This window comes from Triturus cristatus, chromosome 3_2 (genome assembly GCF_964204655.1).
Source record: "Triturus cristatus chromosome 3_2, aTriCri1.1, whole genome shotgun sequence".
Lineage (NCBI taxonomy): Eukaryota > Metazoa > Chordata > Amphibia > Caudata > Salamandridae > Triturus > Triturus cristatus.
In genome coordinates, this window is record NC_140584.1 from 781192402 (window position 1) to 781213884 (window position 21483).

Consider the following 21483-nt stretch of genomic DNA (forward strand, 5'->3'; position numbering starts at 1 on the left):
GGTCTCGTCTACAGTGTTGGCCAGGTCACAGTACTTTTTTTTAACCTTTCCGTTGCCCGTGCCCTCCCACCGTCCCTCTTGTTGTTGGTGCTGCCCCTTGTCTCCTGCGCTCCCTCACACTGCCCGTGATGACCTCAGCACGAGGTAGTCATGTTCGAAGTTGAGGGAAGTCAACTCTTTTGTAGGATTTCAAGAGTCTGAGCACACGACGCAGGCTCGAAGGGGCACTCGAATGGTTGTGCTCTAAATAAGAGGAATACAGGAGGAAACATATCCCGGGGGAAAAAATATTGCATTTTGAGCCAGTATTCCCGGCAAAATTTGATAATTGCAATATTGTGTTATTCTAAGAGGATTAGTGCAGTAATGATTTTCGATTAATGAAGTCCTCATCATGCGTGGGGAAGGGCGGCCTTATTCATTACAAAACATACAATTTCAAGAAACACATTAGTACATTAAATTTGCATTTCGAGCCAGAATTCCGGTCAGAATTTGAGAATGGCTATATTGCGGTACCCCTAAAAGAATTAGTACAGTCCGTCGTCTTGATGCATGGATGATTTTTGTTTCCTCTTTGGTTAGGAATCTTGTCAGTCAGTGTACAGAAAATAAAGTGAAAACATCTCAATGATTCGGGAACGGAGGTTATTTACAGAACTTACAACTTCAAGAAATACGAGGTCAGAGGAAAAGTCTGATTCCCAAATATGAAAAGTAGGGAGTGTATTGGTGCATATTCTGGAATGCAGGTTAATTTAAACGCGTAACTATCTTTATGAGCTGCTTAATATATGACTTCTTTCAACAAATTGTTGTATTTTATATTTTAGGTGAATATAAATATTTTTGCCAAACGAAGGGGCAGATTTATGATGACTGGCGCATCCCTGCATATCAGCAGGGATGCGCCAGTTATTATGCGCCACAGCTGCGCCACCATGGATGCGCCGCATTTATAATGCGGCGCACCATGGGGCAAAAACGGCACAGATGCGTGACGCATCTGTGCCAAAAAGTGGCGCATTGCTGGAGTTGCGTCGCAAGCGCGACGCAGCTCCAGCAATGATCTGGGGGGTCCTATCTGTACAATGCTGCGTCAATCCTTACGCCTGCTTCAAGCAGGCGCAGGGTTTTGACGCAGCATGGGCCTAAAAGTGACTGAGTGAAATCTTGTAGATTTCACTCAGCCACTTTGAGGAGGCGTTCCTGCGCCGGAACGCCCCCCCCTGCCCTGGAACGCCTACATGTGGCGCAGGGCTTTACAACGTGACGCATCTGGGAGATGCGTCACGTTTGTAAATGCCCCGCACCATGGCGCAGGATTTGCGCCGCTGCTGCGTCACAAAAGTGACGCAAAGGCGGCGCAAAAGTGCCGCAAGTGCAACATAAATCTGCCCTGAAATGTCTAGCAGGTCAAAATGTATAGTACAGGAAAATAGCAAGACTGAAACGTAACCTTGTCTGCAACTACCATTACTTTTAGGAAGGTATATTGCTAATGCGTAAACCCCATATCATGGCAAATTAGGCAGCGAATGACAGGAACTGCAGGCAAAAAACAATAATTATGAAGCTTTGCGACTTTGCAACTTATATTTGTCATTTCCTAATTGCTAATTGTCTGCCTTTCACCCGGATTTCCTACAGTCAGCAGATGTAGCACTTGGCACATTTCATCTGCTAAACGCAACGCCCAGTGGTGCTTGGCTGCAGCCTGTGTTAGGCTTTCTTCATGTTCATAAACTGAAATGAACTTTAACCTTTCCTTACCTCTAAACAAAGGCAATACCAGCTGGACAAAAATGTGACCTCCCCCTCAACAATAAAGAATCAGTAGTGTGATGCAGTGTTATCTGAGAATAGAGAAAACGCCCCTTTTGTTGAGGTCACAGGCTCGCTCCCGCATCAGGCGGCTGTATATAAGGACTGTAGTCCCAGGCCACACAGCAGGCATCCGTCTCTACAGAGCAGCCAACGCGGGAAAGGTAAGAGCACATTTGACAACAAAACCAGCCCCACATTTCCACTGCAAATGAATGTATATTTTGTCGAGGGGACGGGTGAAAGCATCCATAGCAGGTGTATTCGGCACTTTCAGCATGCTACTGGTGGGACATTAGGGTCTGCAACGGAGTTACTAGCGCAGAGGAGCTATTTGAATGAGCATTTATCACGAAAAACAAACCAGTTATGAAGGTATCACCGGATGTGGCGTCTGCTAATGCAGGCATCATTTATACGTTTAGACTAAAGGGCAGATTTATGTTGCACTTGCGCCACTTTTGCGCCGTCGTTGCGTCACTTTTGTGACGCAGCAGCGGCGCAAATCCTGCGCCATGGTGCGGGGTATTTACAACATGACGCATCTGGGAGATGCATCACGTTGTAAAGCCCTGTGCCACATGTAGGCATTCCTGCGCAGGGGGGGCGTTCCAGCGCAGGAACGCCTCCTAAAAGTGGCTGAGTGAAATCTACAAAATTTCACTCAGTCACTTTTAGGCCCATGCTGCGTCAAAACCCTGCGCCTGCCTGAAGCAGGCGTGGGGATTGACGCAGCATTAACAAGATAGGACCACCCAGGGCATTGCTGGAGCTGCGTCGCGCTTGCGACGCAACTCCAACAATGCGCCACTTTTACGGCACAGATGCGTCACGCATCTGTGCCGTTTTTGCCCCATGGTGCATTGTAAATGCGGCGCATCCATGGCGGCGGAGCTGTGGCGCACAATAACTGGCGCATCCCTGCTGATATGCAGGGATGCGCCAGTCATTGTAAATATGCCCCACAGTTGACAAATTAAGCCTTTTCTTTCAGTTAATCGCTATAGATCATCAATATTAATTCAGTGCTTATGGAGCTATTTAAGTACGACAAGCATTATTACCCCACAGATTTCTAAATATTTAGCGTCAGAGCTGCAGACACAGAACGCAGACCTCTGAGACTTAACAAATTTGCACAATATCTTGGAGGCGTAGTGGCTCAGCTCCACATTTAGGGGCAGATTTACAAGCCCCTTGCGTGACTTTTGCGCTGCAGTTGTGTCACTTTTTTGACGCAACAGCAGCGCAAACATTGCGGCCTATTTACAACGTGACGCATCTAGGGAGATGCATCACGTTGTAAAGCCCTGCGTCACATTATACCTGCGTCAAGTATAATGTGTGCAGGGTGGGCATTCCCATGCAGGACGGCCTCGTAAAAGTGACTCAGTGAAATCTACAAGATTTCACTGTTCCACTTTAGGACGCCACTGCGTCAAAACCTTACGCCTTCTTCAAGCAGGCGTAAGTAGTGACGCAGTGTAGTGGGAGTAGGCCTCAACACGCATTGCTGGAGTTGTGTCATGCTTGCGACATGATGCCAGCAATGCGTGACATTTCCGCCAACAGATGCGTCAGAATTTCTGACGCATCTGTCAATCCTTGTGCCATAGTGCGCCGTATTGTAAATACGGCGCATCTATGGTGGCGCAAGGGTTTCTAACGGTGGCGCAGGGAAAGTGACGCATCTGTACAGATGCGTCACTTTCTTGTAAATCTGCCCCTAAATGTTGAATATGGAGGAGTTAACATTGTTGGGCGTAGTAGACCACAAATGTAAAGCACCGCTTATTGTACGCATTCAATACTGAGAAGTTAATTATCAGTTACTAGAGCTCGGCAACTGGTACACAATTCACTCTCTTTAAACCCATCAGTTTATTTGAAGTCCCCTGTCTAATTTGGCTCACTTTTTGGCGACCGATTGTTACCAATTCGTTAACATAGGCAAGGAATGGGATTTGACTCCACCTAGAAGAGTATTTATCTCTCACCTTTTGCTATTGGTTATTTCTGATATCATTCCGCCTCCTAGGATTTGTACCCAAAGGAATACATATGGAGCTATCTTACATCTGAAAATAACGGGGCATATTATCAAGGACGGCGTTAAAATTATCGCCGGTTTAGCGGCAGAAAACTGCCGCTAAAACGGCGATAATGGGCTTGATAATATGCTCTATGGAATTCCAATTGAAGCTCAGGTTAGGTGTCCTTCGCATCTAACATGGGCTTCAATTGGAATTCCATAGAGCATATTATCAAGCCCATTATCGCCGTTTAAGCGGCAGTTTTCTGCCGCTAAAGCGGCGATAATTCTATCGCCTGGCTTGATAATATGCCCCTTGGTTTTTGTGGCTGTGTTTGAAAAGCGAAGATTAGGGATGTTGTAATCCAGGCAATTTTTCCAAGCTATAATGAAAGAAACCGACGTCCAATGGAGCAGAGTAGTAATCAGACAGAAGAAGATATGTCAGGCAAAGGCTCACTTCTTGTAACTTCATTCTATGACAACATAAACTATAAAACTTGCTTTGTTTCATGTTTTAGCAGTAAAAGAGCTTGTTTTGGAGTGTTCCACTCCCCTCATACTTATAAAACGTGAATGAGGTGTGAGATATCCTCTCACTGTACATATTTTATTTCCTGCAGATCATCTCCTGCAAGGACAGGATGTTTTGCGGCCGCTCCCATGAGTGCTCGTCTGATTGCGTGGACCTAAGTTCCTACCTCAAGCCTGCAACTCCCTCCAGGTGCACGGTGGATGTTGTATGAGAACCCCAGTAACAGGGTTTATCAGTGCATCCTCAGAATGGGTCACTATCGCGATTACCAGTGGTGGATGGGATAGAATGACTCCATAGGGTCGTGCCGAATGATCCCAGAGGTGAGACTAGTTGTATTTGCAACCAGTGTTGTTACTCATCCTGCTTTCCAAGCTTGTTTCGGATTATAAGTGCATTGACTTTTCAGCCACATCAGGTTGCGGAGGACATTTGCGACAAAAAAACGTGAGCTACTTTAACATGCTTTTTTACCTGACACAGTGATTTGGTCGTCTGTTTCAGGATTTGAGCATGAATAAGTAGTTGACAGTATTAGTCACTTCGCAGAAGCCGCCCCTCAAATGTTCAAAATGCAGCATTCACAATGAGAAAAATATCAAAATGTTATCCGCAGTATTCCCTAAACTTGGAACTACTCATATTAAAATGTATGTTGATCCCGTGTCTTGTTTACCCTTAAATATCTGCGTATCTAAATATATTTATTTGTTAACATTAGAAAGACTTCAAGGTAAATGTACTAATTTGAGTAAGTTTACTATTTGTTCCTATTGACAGACTACGAGTTAACAGTAAATTTATGACTGCGGAGATTCCGCTGTCGGAGTGGAGAACCCCACACATGCAAGGATAGGCCCGCCATCTTTTTATGTGTGGAGTTCTCCGCGCCGACTGGGGAGTCTCCACAGTCACAAATCAATGTATTTAAATGAGTGAGAAATGCCACCCTCAGGCTGCTTCAGCTTGCAAGTATTGGGTAATGACTAGGCCTGGGCTAAAATTTCGTTCCGTTCGCGGAAATTGCGATAATTTGACATTTTCGCGTTCCGCGGAAAGCGCGAAAATGTCAAAATTTCCGCATTCCGCAGCTTGGCGATAATTTGTTTCTTGCTCGCGCTGTAAAATAATACATTTTTTCACTAGCTTAAACTTTCGACATTACAATATCCTTTACCCACGAAACATTTCTGGACATGATCTTAGCACATATTTCCTGAAGAGCAATACATGTATGGAATGTAGCAAGTCTTTCACGCTTTCTTTGTTGTGCCTCTGCCATCTCATAAGGAAGTTGCATTTTATTGTTCTGCAGCTTGGCAGTCAGTCAGCATTTCACGAAGGTTGCTCTGTGCCTTTGCATTTCCATTCCTCTTTCAGAGTTTATTTCATCGTTTTTTTTCATTTTTTCCCATTTTACAAAAGTTAACTCCATACTAGCATGCAGAAGTGAAGGCCCATGCTTGTTTCTCTACAATGAACAAGACACAAACATTTATCATTTTCATGAAATTTAATTTCAAAGCGCACCATCCCAGCATTGGACTAACCCATGCACATCCCATGTTATTCCTAGCCGAATATTATTTACGTACACCAAGCAGCATTAGTCTTTATTTTTCTGTAAGCGAAAAAACAGCAGTTGCGGCCTAGTTCCATGCATTAATTCATATATTAATATACGCATTTACCGTACGCATACGCAAAAGCAATTCCCCATGTTAGTATTTATTTTTCATTTTTTCGCACAGCACACTATTAATAATGTTACCAAGGGTTTAATCCAAGCAGGTTTTATTTTCGCAAAACCCTGCTCCATTATTTCCATGTAGTGTTTACCTCTGACATTCATGTGTATATGCACAGATCAGAATAATTGTTATCATCAGCAGAGTAAGGTCTGACAAATGCATTGCTCACCTTCCTAAGTATCTAAAGAGACCTTACGTATTGTTTTAAAATGTTTTTGAACAGATTTGTAAATGGGCACAACAATAAAAAAACACAGGCGATGTATATTGCCTGAATAAACCATGTTAGGAAATAGAATTAAAAAAAACAGACATTCATTGAAAAAAAACAAAGGTTACATGAACATTATAGCTAGGCTCAGATTTTACACACATAAAACCATAGAAATTCAGTAGATATATTTGCCTGTGCTATCTATAACTTCTGCACCGCAATGCACTGTTTATGAAATCACATATTACATCACTCATGACATGGCCAGTGACATCACTGATGACATCACTGATGGCATCTCAAATGACATCACTGATGACATAATCCAGTGGGTGAAAGCATTTCGTAAAAGTTTCTGAGAATTAACCCCTTCAGTGCCCCGCCCTTTCCCCGCCCTGTGCTGGCCCTTTCATTAGCGGGCAGGGTTCATGACGAGATAGTCTCGTCATGGGCACAGCGCAACCGCGCTCCATGACGAGACCATCTCGTCATGGGCACTGAAGGAGTTAAACAATACTGAGCTACTGTATATGTTTCATTACTATTCTTGCTGTACTACTAATGAGTGATACTATTTTTAATGTATATGTCATTTGATCATAATCTCGTTTTTAAAACGGGTGTACTATTTATCAGTGTACTAGCCTCTACACTGACACATGTCCCCTGCTGATGTATGTGCATGACTGTGCTTTGCGACAGTCTAAGCTGTTCAGTGAGACTTCACACCACAGTGATGGCATAGTAAAGTTATGTTTTATGACATACTGACCAGTTTCCTTAGCCCTCTCTTCTTTATGATGAATGACAATACATTAATCTGTTCCCTATGACCTTTCTAGAGGACATTGAATGAGTGTAGTAGTCATTTACACTAGACTGACCTTTCTCCAAGATGAAGAATGATTTAACTAGTGGTTTGTGACACTATTTGTGGTTTGTGTAAATCTGACACTTGCACTAAAACCTCTTTCCATGTCAACTAATAGTGTTGTTGTGGGTCTATACAGTTAGACCTTTTACTTTGGTCATTAATGTTTAGAGAAGTGTTTTAGAAGAGACAGAACAATCGACTCAGAACTGTCTCTTAGGTGATAAGTGAGTCTAGTAGTTGGCAAGGTCACAGGGAGCTCCGTGCTGTACGTCTCTCACATGTGTTGTCTTCTTATTTTTACAAGATTTTAATTATTATTCTATGAAGTATTTTGAAGTTTACTCTGTTGGTTGATGTCATCAGTGATGTCATCAGTGATTTCACTAATCATGTCACGAGTAATGTAATATTGAACTCATAATATGCAGTGCACTGAGGGGGCGTAAGTTATTATTAGCTCACGTAGTTATAACAGCTAAAGTTCTATGATTTTGTGCATGTAAAATCTGAGCATAACTATAAAGTGCCTCTAACCTTTGTTTTCTTCAGTGAAGTTCTATGTTTCTTTTTTCTAATTCTATTACTTAACTATAAAGTGCGTGTAACTTTAGTTTTTTTCACTGACTTTCTATGTTTTTGATGCTATTTCCTAACATGGCATCCCTCTAACCTTTGCTTCTTTAATAAATGTCACTGATTTTTAAAATATAAATTGCACTAAAATTTCACTAATACATTCAACTTACTAATATACATTTTAACAAGTTTCCAAATTATTTTATTCACATATTCATTCGTATATATTTTAAAGCAAAAATAAAAAAATAAGGTCAACTAACGTGCATTGTCTATAAATGCAACGCACCAAGTCTTATTTCTTTAATTCATTTTATGGATCTTCAGATTTGTTTCCAACCAGAAGCACGGATTCAATACTAAAACAACAACACATTTAATACAAACATATGCTATTGCAATTTCTATAACTGTATTACTGCCGGATGTGGGTGTGTATGTGAGTTACTATATGGGTGTGTGCATGGCTGTGTGGGTGTGTATGTGGGTGTAGGAGTGGCTGTGAGGGTGTGTGAGCAGGTGTTTTAGTGACTATGTGGGTGGGTAAATGGTTTTGCAGGTTTGTGAGTAGTTGTGTGAGTGGCTGTATTGGTGTTTGAGTGGTTGTGTGGGTATTTAAGTGGGTGTGTGAGTGGTTGTATGAGTGGGTGTGTGAGTGGCTGTATGAGTGACTGTGGGTTTGTGAATGGTTATATAGGTGTGTGAGTGATTGTGTGTGGATGTGTGTGGGTGTTGGAGTGGTTGTGTGGTTATGTGAGTAGATGTGCTAGTGGCTGTGTGGGTGTGTGAGTGGTTTTATGGGTCTGTGAGTGATTATGTGAGTAGCTGTATGGTTGTGTAAGTGGGTGTGTGAGTGGGTATGTTAGCGGCTGTGTGGGTCTGTGAGTGGGTATAGGCATGGTTTTGTTAGTCTGTGAGTAGATGTGTGAGTGGCTGTATTGGTGTGTGAGTAGGTGTGAGTGGTTGTGTGGGTATGTAAGTGGGTGTGTGAGTGAGTCTGTGATTACCTGTGTGGGTCTGTGAGTGGGTGTCTGAGTGGTTCTCTGAGTCTCTGAGTGGATGTATCAGTATCTGTATGGGTGAATGAGTGGGTGTGTGAGTAGTTTTCTGGTTTGTTGAATGGGTGTGTGAGTGACTATGAGCATGTAAATGGGTATGTGAGTGTTTTTCTGGGTTTCTGGGTCTGTGAGTGGGTGTGTATGTGGTTCTCTGAGTCTACGAGTGGATGTATCAGTGACTGAATTGGTGTGTTAGTGCTTTTCTGGTTCTCTGGGTGGGTGTGTGAGTAGCTGTATGTATGTGTGAGTGATTGTGTGCGTGTGTAAGTGGGTCTGTGATCGAATGAGTGTTTTTTTTTTAATTGGGGTATAGATCCATGGACCCACTGAGGATTCACACAGAGGACCACGCTGATTGCCACGGTGGATACACGGATCCTCCTGCTTCAAAAATAAAGCAATTTCTTCCCCACAGATTCTTCCACCCGTCCCACGGGGTCTGGATGCCTCTATCCTGACCCCTTATATCCTACCTACCTATTTATAGTTTATTCTTCCCCCTGGGAACTGTGTCCCAATTAACAAAATGAAAACGGAAAATTTTCTCTCAGGTTGTCGCCAGTCAATTGTGGCATTGCTGTTGGTGCGTGGATCTATGGATCTACCGTGCTGGATCCATGGTGGTTCTACGTCTCTAAATCAGGGGTGGGCAGAGCTCATGGAGTTGTACTGCACGGAATTCCATGGAGTTGCATAAAAACTCCATGGAATTCCATGGAGTTCCACGGGCGGGCAGAGTTGCTCTACTAGCACACCCCTACAATCAATTCCCATTAAAATAAATCATACACATGTGAAACAAATACAGGAAATTAATTTAACCCATCTGGTTGCAGATGTTAGAGATGGAATGGGCATTCCCACTCAAATCTCCGCAATGTACAGTGTGCAGGTGCCAAGACCTTTGCCTTCCAGAATGGCCTCTATGTCAAGTTGCTGCTGTCGGACACCTTCTCTGGGCGGAGAGTGGGCTCTGAGGACTGGAGACTCATGCCTTTTGCTGCCAGTTAAATGCCAGAGATGCAACTCAGTCAGAAGCCTTACCAGCGATTTACGCATGCGTGGTGACACGTCCAAAGAGCAGCAACAATGATTCTGGGCGGAAGTGACAAGGAGGGAAGCACACGCACTGGGTGCCTGTTTCTGCTTAGACATAGAAAATGCCTGGCGAATACAAGGAAGAGGATGGTTATGGTTCTTATAAGGGGCAGTCGTTTCGAGGTACTGGGCATAGAAATACGATTTTATCATTTGTATGTTCTTATTAAGGGTGAGCGGTGGGGGCAAACTCTGCTGTGTGGCATACATTGAGTTTTTTGCTGAACTCCGCACTCCAAGTGGAGTGCGGAGTCGCAAAATTCCACAAACTCCGTCCATGGCGTGGAGTTAACCACCCATCATTACTCTAAATATTCATACTTCTTTTTCTTTAATAACTCTAAAACTACAGAATCAATTTACACCAAATTACAAAACTTGCTCTTTCAGGACCAAGAACTAGCTTTTTGCCAAAGTTGGTGTAACACCGTTCAGTGGTTTGGACAGTACCATGTCTAAATTCCCTATGGGAAATTGCATGGGGAAAATGAATTTTGGGACCCCTCCTTATTCTCGTCCTCTCTTTGACAAATCACCTGCAAACTTACAGCTGAAGTGAAACTTCTTCAAAGATTTGCCAAACAGCGCTAAAGTTATTTGCAAAAATAAATGCTTTTCCTATGTAAACTAGGTCCTAGCTATAAATACCTACTGGTGACCACCAGTAGGTAATATTACCTACTGGTGGTTGTTTGTTTTTGCCCCATGGGTTGGGCAGGTCCCGGGGGAATTCATATTAATATCAGAGAGGGGGTGCACATGGCCCCACCTCCTCCCCAGGCCCATTGTGGCCTCTGGGAATCCTTTGCCTGGGGCCTGGCTGATATTGATAAAGGGAGAGGGCCGCATGGTCCTCCTAAAAGGGCTGGTTTTGGCCCTGGGGACCCCATTCCTTATTAAAAAGTGTGAGGATAGCACGCACCAGCCCCAGTGGGATGATCTCAGCCCCAGGGACCCCATCATCTTGGGCCCGACCATTGAAATAAATTAGGAGGGGGGCATGTGGCCCCCCTCCTGGACTGATTTTGGCCGCAGATACCCCATCCCTTTAGGGCCCAGTCACAATTTGAAAAGGGAGAGGGGTCGTGCGGCCCTCCTCCTAGAGTCATTAATGGCCCTGGGGACCCATCCTCCACGGCCGGCTCCTGCCAAGTCCCCCCTCTGGGACATATCGGTTTCCCTGTCTTGACAGGTGCATTCTGGGAAACTTGTTTTTGCTGTCCTTTGGTAGGATAAATTTCAAAGCTCCTGCCAAGCGAGAGCAAAAACAAAGTCCACTCCCAACTAGCAGGAGCTTTAAAATGCTCCTGCCTGCTGGGCGGAGACTTTGATTTGATTTGATTTGATTTTGGGTTTTATAGAGCGCACAGCTACCCTTGGGCATCCCGGCGCTAGTGATCACAGTCCTGGAGGGTGGGAAGTCATGGGGGGGAGTGCTCAGGGGAAGAGAAGGGTCTTCAGTCTTTTCCTAAATCTGAGGTGGTTTTGTTCTTGCCTCAGGGAGAGTGGGAGGGCATTCCACAGTCTGGGGGCATTGTACGAAAACAGGCGACCGCCTGTTCTGGCCTTATTAATTCTGGGGACTTTTGCAAGGGAGAGGGAGTTAGATCTAAGTTGTCTGATTGATTGATGATGGGACACAAGAGGCCTGAGGATGGGAGGGCCTTCATTGTGCAGTATTCTATGGGCAATGCACAGGGTCTTGAAGTTGACCCGTTCCTTAACTGGCAGCCAGTGCAGACTTCTAAGGGCTGGCTTAGCCGAGTTCCTCGCTGCGGTTCCTGTGAGTATTCTTGCCGCCGCATTTTGTGCACATTGAAGTCTGTGGACTACAGAGACTGGGGCCCCCAGATATAGGACATTCCCATAGTCCAATCTGGAGTTCACCAGTCCCTGCATCAAGAGCTTCCTGGATTGAAGGGGGAATAGATGGAGGATCTTTCGTGCCATCTTCATAAGGCCGAGGCACATTCCCGCAGTTTTCCTCGCTTGTGTTTTAAAACTGAGATCCTGGTCCAGCCATATCCCTAGGCTTTTTACTTCAGATTTTGGGGATGGTGGAGATCCCATGCAAGGTGGCCAGGGAAGGGGTGTGGGGATTTTATTTGGGTTTCCCAGAAGGAGTATTTCTGATTTTTCCCCATTCAGTTTTAACTGGGACTCGCACATCCATTGGTGCACTTTTTCCAGACAGCTGAATAGATTGGAGAGGGCGTTGTCTGATTGGTTGAGGGAAACAACAAGCTGAGTGTCATCGGCGTACATTATTGATTTAATCCCAAAAGGTTTAACAACATCCTCGAGGGGTGCCATGTACACGTTAAAAAGTGTGGGGCTCAGGGAGGATCCCTGAGGCACCCCACACTTGAGTGCCTGAGCCTTGGAGATGGAGTGTCCTTCTGTCACTCGAAAAGACCTGTCTTCAAGGAAGGATGAGATCCAAGCTAAAGCGGAATCAGCCACTCCTATCAGTCCAAGACGGTGAGCAAGGGTTGCGTGGTCCACCGTGTCGAAGGCGGCACTCAGGTCGAGGAGGATCACTGCCACTGATCCTCCTACGTCCAGTATGCCCCTAGCTTCCTCGACCACGGCTAACAGTGCGGTATCCGTCCCTTGTCCTGGTCTGAAACCTGTCTGGGTTTGGCGGAGGAGGTGATTGGTCTCTAGGAACTCAGAAAGGTGTTGATTTGCTACTCTCTCGGCGATTTTGCTAATCGCCGGTAGCAGTGAGATCGGTTTGAGTTTGATGGGTCTGTGGGGTCAAGATGCGTTTTTTTTATGAGAGCCTTCACAGTGGCTTTTTTCCAATTTGCTGGGACTGTACCATTTTTGAAAGAGGCGTTGATCAAGTTGGTGAGAGGAGGGGCTATAGTAGAAGCAACTTGCTTCAGTTTACTGATCGGGGCTGGATCTGATGGGGCGCCGCTTTTGACTTTGTGCAGGACGTTGAGAAACGTTTCGGTGGTGATTTGGGGGAAGGAGAGCAACTTCGGGGTGTCTTGGGAGGCCGGGTGGTAAGGGCCTCTTAGTGCAATTGGCGCCACCGGGAGGGAGTTCAGGATTTTTTCGATTTTTTTCGAAAAAAATTCGGCCATCTGGTTGCATTTTGCGCCATCCAGGTCAGGTGGTGGTGGGGATTCCTGAATTTTGGAAAGGAGTTTAACTATCCGATAGGTCTCTTTTGCGGAGTTGGACGCGGCTGCTATTTGATCCTCAAAGTAGGAGGCCTGTGCTGTTTTTAATGCATTTTTGTAGAGCCTAATGTGGGCTTTATATCCACTTCTGTCTTCTGTGTTCCAATGCTTTCTCCATTGGCGTTCGAGCCTTTTGCCTTTCCGTCTTAATTCACGTAGTTCCTCAGTGAACCACGGTAGTTTGGAGGATTTCCTATTGGGAGGGAGGACTTTGAGTGGCAGGACTGTGTCGAGAGAGTCACTAATCCATTTATGTAATTGAATGTCGGCTTTGGAGGGGTCGGGGTCGACTGTGGGTAGAGTGGAGGACAGAAGGCGTTCCCATAGGATAGTGTCTAGTTTTTTCCATGGGCGTGACGGGGCCCGGGGGCGAGGAGTATCCGAGATCTTCCCTGGAAGTTGGAATTTGAAAGGAACCAAGAAGTGGTCAGACCAGGGGAGAGGGAGAGGAGTTTGAGCAGAGAGTTTGGAGAGGTTAGAGAAGATGGGATCTAATAGGTGTCCTTTCATGTGGGTGGGATCATTGCTGAGTAGTTGTAGATTTAGGGAATTTAAATCAGTTTTTAAGTCTGTGGCAAGTTTATTGCCTTGATCATCGAAGTGGAGATTTAAGTCCCCGAGGATTGTGAAGTTTGGCGTCCCGCAAGCCAGGGAGGAGATGGCATCCATGAGTGAGTTTATGAAACACCCTAGCTGTCCTGGCGGACGGTAGATTAACACCCCAGTAAGTGTGGTAGAAGGTGGAAGGTGTAAGGAAAAAAGGACATTTTCGCTATCGAGAATGGGGCTGTCTTTGAATTGACATGCGAGGTTGTCGCGATAGATAATCGCGATGCCCCCTCCCGTGCCCGTCGGTCTGTTGAAGGTTTTAATGAGGTACCCAGGAGGTAGTGCTTGGATAATGTCCGGGTCGGAGCTCTCGGACAGCCAAGTTTCTGTTAAAAACAGAACGTCCAAGTCCGACTCAGTTAATAGCAGGTTAATTTCAGTGTGGTGTTTAGGTAGTGACCTGCAATTCAGCAGGGCCATCTCCAGGCACGCAGGTTCAGGATGGGGTAAGGGCGAAGCCCTGTAGGCGCAGTTTGGGCATCTAAGAGGCTCCTGTTCCGGGGTAATAGGTCCGTTACATCTAGTGTTTAACGGTTCTCTGAGTTGGTGCAGAGTTTCTTGTGAGTATTTGATTCGAGGCGGTTCGGAACCGGCCAGGGGTGTGGGCTCTAGGCTCGGTCTGGCGCGGACGGGCGCAGACGGGCATGCCTTAGGCGCGCCTTCGGCGCGCAAACGGCGCTCCCGCTGCGCTCGTCCGCTGCGCCTCCGGTGACAGCACATGATGTAGGGGGCAAGGGGGCGTGGCCTTCAGGGGGCGTGGCCTGAGTTCTCGCCGGCTTGGCGTTTTCTGTCAGGGAAATGTTTCAGACAGCGAGTGAGCGCTAGGTCCGCTGCTCGCTGTAGTTCCAAATGAAGGTGAGTGCCCTGGCGCTTGCTGGCGCGTAGTGAGAGTAAAAACACAGAATTCAGTGACACAACAGTGAAAAGAGCAAGTTTTAAAAAACCTCAAGGCTTCCGCCTCAGGAGTGCGCGATCGTTGGGTTAAAGTCGCTTGTGCAGCGCTTTAAGTATCGCGTCAGGGGGGCGTGGCCTTCAGGGGGGGTGGCCTGAGTTCTCGCCGGCTTGGCGTTTTCTGTCAGGGAAATGTTTCAGACAGCGAGTGAGCGCTAGGTCCGCTGCTCGCTGTAGTTCCAAATGAAGGTGAGTGCCCTGGCGCTTGCTGGCGCGTAGTGAGAGTAAAAACACAGAATTCAGTGACACAACAGTGAAAAGAGCAAGTTTTAAAAAACCTCCCGGCTTCCGCCTCAGGAGTGCTTTAGATCCTCTTCCATGCCCAATGTAATGTGGGCAGGGAAACAGATCTGAATATTGCTCCCACCAGTAGGGAGTAGCATTTTTAGGTCCTCCCTGCACGCAGGAGAAATGCTGACTGCCGATGTGGGAACTAGCTGGGGCTGCAGGGGCCAGGGGGCTTTCCCCACAGCCCTAAACAATGATATGGTGGGTGCCCTGGCTGGGCACTCACTCACAGACCCACTCTCATACTCTCACACTTATTGGTTTGGCCCCAGTGAATGGTGCCCCCAGAGCCATAATCAGCCCTGGAGGTCAGGTGCTTGGCCCCTCTCGCCCTTGCGTAACTGGCCAAGCCCCAGACAACAGGGTCCCAGGGACCAAAATCAGCCCGGGGAGGGGGGCTGCATGCCCCTTCCCCATTTAAAAAAGGGGTGGGACCCGGGAATGGGGACCCCGGGGCCAAATCAGTCAAGGGGAGAGGGGCTGCGTTCACCCCTCCCCTTTACAATATGGCCAAGCCACAGGAGATGGGGTTCCTGAGGCCGGAATGGGCCTAGAGAGGGGGGCTGACCCTTGAGGATAGGACCCAAAGGCCAAAATTGTCCTGGGCATGGGGCAGCATGCCTTCCTCCTGGGATGTCTACCTTTGAGGGGTTGGCCACAGGGCCTTGCCACACACTAGTCCTTGCGGCCAACCCCCCACTGTGCATGGCCAAAGACCATAAATGGGGTTGGCTGCATGAGGGGGGTGAGCTGTGAGCAGGTGTTATTGGATTAACGTATGACAATAAAATATTACAATACATTAAAAAAACAACTATAAATTCACTGAAAATAAACAAAGGTTACAATGACTCCTTAGTTAGGAAATAGCATTAAAAAAACATCAAACTTCACTAAAAAAACTAAGGATACAGGGACGTTATAGTTAGGTTCAGATTTTCCATACACAAAATCATAGAGATTCAGCAGTTAAAGTAACCTCAAGTAACTGGAACTCATGTTCTAAGGTAACTATAACTGGCACCATCACCATGCACTACAAATTACCCCACTTATGACATCATTGATAATATCCCTGCAAAATTTGCTGTAAAAATATTGATGAAAAACTGTGCATGGCAGGGGTGCAAGTTATAGTTACCCTAGGGTACAAGTTATAGTTACTTGAAATAACTATACCTACTGAATTTCTATTGTTTTGTGTGTGTAAAATCTGAACTTAACTATAACCTAACGTTATAGTTAGGCTGACATTTTACTCATGCAAAACCAGAGAAATTCAACAGGTATAGTGAGTCGAGCAAAGTATAACTCACATCCACGCAATGCACTGCTTATTACCTCACATTACAACACTCATGACATGATCAGTAACATCACTGATGACATCTCAAATGACATCACTGATAACTTCATCCAGTTGCTGTGAGTGTTTAAAAAAAGTTTATGTGGGTTTATGAGTACCTGAATGGATGATTCAGTGTGTTTGTGACTGACTGTATAGCTCAGTGATTAGGGGTCTCAGTGAAGGTATGGATGAGTGACTAGGTTGTGTGAATGTCTGTATCAGTCTGTCAGTTGGTGTTTAAGTGGATGTATGGGTTGGTGAGTGGGTATTTGAATGGTTGTATGGGTAATTGATTGGTTGTATGAGCACCTGTATGGATGTATGAATGTTTGTGTGGGTGGGTGAGGGTGTGTGTGACTGCCTGCATGGATGAATGAGTGGGTGAGTCAGTGGCTGTATGGGTTTGTGAGTGTGTCTGTGAGGGGCTGAATGGGTGACTGAGTGTGTGTATGGCTGTGTCAGTTAGTGAATGGATGTGTCAGTGGTATATGAGTGAGTAACTGCACATGTGGAAAACAGTATAGGTAAGTGCTGAAGTATATGATTGATTATATGTGTGAATAAGTGATTGTGAGAGTAGATTGATGGGTGAGTGTGCGCTTGTACCACTGACTATATAGGTGAGTGAGTATACATTAGTATCTGTATGAATAAGTGAGTGGGTGTGTATAACTGTATAGGTGAGTAAGTGGCTGTGTGATTGACTCTATGGGTGACTGAGTAGGTGTGTGAGTAGCTCTATGGGTGTCTGACATTATGTGAATTGCTATATGGGTGTATGAGTGGACATAGCAGTGTCTGTATTAGTGAGTGAGTTGGAATATGAGTGGCTGTATGGGTGTCTGAGTAGATGTGTGTATAGACCTATAAATCAGTGAGTGGGTGTACTGTAGGTACTGGTATGGGTGTGTCATTGGTTTTGAGAATGATAGTGGGGAAGTTGGAGTGGGTGTATGAAAGGTTAAATTGGGGTGTGAGTGAGTGTGGCAGAGATTATGTTGATGATGTCATCAGTGATGTAATCTGAGATGTCCTCAGTGATGACATCAGTGATGTCACTGACCATGTCATGAGTGATGTAATATGTGAGGTCATAAGCAGTGCAATGCTGGAGCGTGACTTACAGTTAGCTCAGCTATGTATAACTACTGAATTTCTCTGGTTTTGTACACGTGAAATGTCAGCCTAACTATAGTGTCCCCGTGACCTTAGGGTTTTTTCAGTGGATTCCACAATGTGTGAACGTGTCCTCAGCTAGTTCCTTACTGGAATGAGATAACGAAAATTCTCTCTCAGACCTTGGGCTCCCACTCAGAAAGGATGTCCACAATATCTGCTGGGAATCGCCTCCCGTTCTGCTGCACGTAAACCCATCAACAAATTATTGATCTAGCATTGGCCTTAGCTAAACACAGGATTGCCATGAACTGGAAGTCACTTGTTGCCCCATCTATTAAATTGTGGCAATCCTATTTGTGCGCTGGTATAATGGTGGCTGAGAAGAAGCATTGTGAAATGCTATGTCAGGGCGCCCAACTTCATCTGACCCCCCAAATTGGCAAGGATATTTGGAGATGCCAAATCTTTTAATGTCACCCCTCCACCGACCATATCCTTAAGCAAGGTCGTACGAGACCCTGTAGATGGGCTACTGCCTCTTTCTCCCTACCCTGTATCTCTCCTGTACGTAGATGCTGTAAGCAAACAACAACGGTCTCCTAGAGAACACATTTCCCCTCCCCCTTCAGCGAACTCTCTCTTGGGGTACCTCAGGTAGTCACATGCATTTAAATGCATAGTTTACATGTTTGATTCTTAATGCTAACTCAACAGTTTATACACAGAAATATTGTCAGACTGAACAATGTTCATTATGCTTAACACCTCCACTGGAACCCCATCAAAGACTGTACCGGTGTATGTTAGGATTGCTCAAAAATATATATGCAATTATGTTTGTTACTGAACCTGCTGTTGCTCATCATACTAATAAAGAAATATTAAAAAAAAGAAAACCAGACTAAAAGAAGACTGGAGTCCCCTGGAGACCCCTTCCAGTTTGCGAGTGCTTTACTACCCTTCTGAGAAGGGTGGTAAACTGCAACTGTTTTGCGATCGCAATTGCCTCTTCCTGATAGCGAGTCGCTAATCCTATTTAGCAAGTCGCAAATCATTTGCCACTCTCTTAATAGGGGCAATACATGGCCCATTTGTGTTTTTGCATATGCAAACGGGTTGCAAACCCATTTGCGCATGCAAAAAAAGGTCGTACATCTGGCCCATAGTGTTTGACGCACGGCCCAATCTATTAACATAGCTAGACCGAGCTTTGTTCCAAAAAAAAGCACCTCTTTGAAGCAGGCACTAACATAGAAAAAAAACTATTTCTGTAAACATTACGCATATTACATGTGTGTTGCTCTGTAATCACATACACAATATGTGGAATGTTTAAGAATTTGACTAGGCATAGGATTTTGCACTGGAAGGGTATGCTCCCAGTAAAAATCCCACACTACACAGCACACACACAGACCTATGAACCATGGTGCAAATGGGTGTGGTGCTAGATAGCCTGTTTGACTGCCACAGCAGTGACAGTGAGTTCTAAGCTACTTTCTCTCCCTTTCCCAGCTCAATGCTACTATTGTGGTTGCTATGCTGCTTTGTGCTAAAAATATGTCTGCCCCTTAGTGTGCATACTTGGCCTACCCAGCCTTAACCCTTACACTTTCAAGCGGATGGTGGCAATTGCACTGTAACATAATGTGTGTCATTCCTCTCTCCAACCTTCACCTTACCTCTTCTACCTTAACCTTCTCTCTTTATCTTAACTTCTCTGTGTACCGTCATCATATATCTCAGCTCTCTCTACCTCTCCTTTGTCTACCTCGCCTCTCTATCAGTACTCCCAGTGTACCACACTTAACTTCTTTTACCTCTTCCTCTCTCTCATGGCCTTTCATCTCTCTCTATCATTCTCTGTGCCTCCCTATATCACTCTCTGTACCTACATCTATATCAATTACTCTCATTCTCTTCTCCCTAGTTCATCTCTCTTTCTCATTCTTCTTGTGTACCTTGCAGCATTTTTCCATCTGACCCCCTTGTAACTCTCCTCCATCTACTTCATTTCTTACTCTACCTCTTCTCTATCTTTACCTCACCATTCTGTCTCTCTCTGTGCCTCTACTACCTTACCTCTTTCTCGGACCTTTCTCTACCTCTCCACTCCCTCAATGCTCTATCTCATTTCTCTCTCTATCTCACATCTCCCTCTCTTTCTCATTTCTGTATACCTCACCGCTTTCTCTCTCATTACTTCACCATTTGTTCATTAACTCAATTCTCCACTTCCTCTTTCACTTGTTCTACCTCTGTTCCCTTTCCTTTACCTCTCTCTATATTGTACTACTTTCTGGCTACCTTTATTGCTCCACCTCTTCCACTTTTCCTCTCTCGTCAACTCCTCTGCCTCTTTTGCTAGAAAAAAACACATATCTCTTTCTGGACCTCCTTACCCATTTCACCTCATCTTCTCCACATCATCTATCTTCCTCAACCTCTTTCATTATAGATTTTTCTACTTTACCATCCCTTTCTCTTTTTCCATGTCACAATACTCTATATCTGTATAAGTCTCACCTCTATTTCTCTACTCCAAGTAAGTCTCTCAGCTGCCTTTTTTGGTCTATACGACATTTCTCTTTCTACCCTTCACATCTCTCTCTACCTTTCTCAATTCCCAGCTACTCACCTGTTTTTCTATACCCTTTGTCTTTGCGCTCTCTCTTTACCTTGTATCTCTTTTTATTCTCAAGTCTCTGTCTACGTCCACCGCTCACTTCCTTAGCCCCTATCTAATTCACCACTTTTTCTACATATGCCTGTGCTTCTCTTGCATCCTGCACCATCCCAATTCTCCTGCTCGGGGAACATCCATTTCAACGTGGCTTTTACCACGCGTTGCAATTACATCGCATGCGTTACAACGCATGCGATGTTACAACGTGTGGTAAAAAACACGCATATCATTACATCGCATGCGCTTTTACAATGCTTGCGATGTAATGGCTATCCACGTCGTTGTGAGGAAACTGAGACTGTTTCCTCACAACGACGTGGACCTCTGACGACGCAGGAAGCAGGAACCGGGAGCAGAGACGGCAACGCTGGATCCACGAGGAAAGAGGTAAGGCTGATTGTGCTTACGGTGGGGGTAGAGGTTTAGGGTAGGGTAGTGTAGTGTAGGGGTGGGAGTAGTGTGGGTAGTGTAGTAGAGTTTTAGGGTTTAGGGCAGTGTAAGGGTGGGAGTAGTGTGGGTAGTGTTGTAGTGTATAGTGTAGGGGTGGTTGTAGGTTGGCTAGTGTAGTAGTGTTTTAGGGTTTAGGGTAGTGTAGGGGTGGGAGTAATTTGGGTAGTGTAGTAGTGTTTTAGGGTTTAGGGTAGTGTAGGGGTGGGAGTAGTGTGGGTAGTGTTGTAGTGTAGTAGTGTTTTAGGGTTTAGGGTAGTGTAGGGGTGGAGTAGTGTGGGTAGTGTTGTAGTGTAGTAGTGTTTTAGGGTAGTGTAGGGGTGGGAGTAGTGTGGGTAGTGTTGTAGTGTAGCATTGTTTTAGGGTTTAGGGTAGTTTAGGGGTTGGAGTAGTGTGGGTAGTGTTGTAGTGTAGTAGTGTTTTAGGGTAGTGTAGGGGTGGGAGTAGTGTGGGCAGTGTTGTAGTGTAGTATTGTTTTAGGGTTTAGGGTAGTGTAGGGATGGGAGTAGTGTGGGTAGTGTAGTAGTGTTTTTGGGTTAGGGGTAGTATAGGGGTGGGAGTAGTGTGTTGTGTAGGTGTAGGGTTGTCACTTACCTTGCATACTTTTACCACGAGTATAGCTTTACCATGCATGCCTTTGCGTTGTAATGGCATGCGTGGTAAAGGCATACTCGTGGTAAAAGTATGCGATGTAATGGCATGCGATGTTATTGACATCGCGTAGTAATACCCGCGTTGTAATGGCACGCGTGGTATTAGTATGCGATGTAATGACATACATCCCTCCTGCTCAGTATGGTCATAGGTAACTGCCTAGCAACACAACAGCACACATATAAAGAGGACAACAGGCAGAGAAATTGTCAGAAATTATCAGAT

General features: G+C 45.3%; 1 long non-coding RNA gene across 1 annotated transcript in view; it reads left to right on the forward strand.

Annotated features, from left to right (window-relative positions):
- The first annotated feature begins 4580 nt into the window (after window positions 1–4580).
- The window catches only part of LOC146858119 (uncharacterized), a 129674-nt gene continuing 112771 nt past the window's right edge, over window positions 4581–21483 (forward strand). The window contains exon 1 of the long non-coding RNA XR_014979655.1: window positions 4581–4714. This is a non-coding gene — a long non-coding RNA (uncharacterized LOC146858119). The remainder of the gene's footprint in view (window positions 4715–21483) is intronic.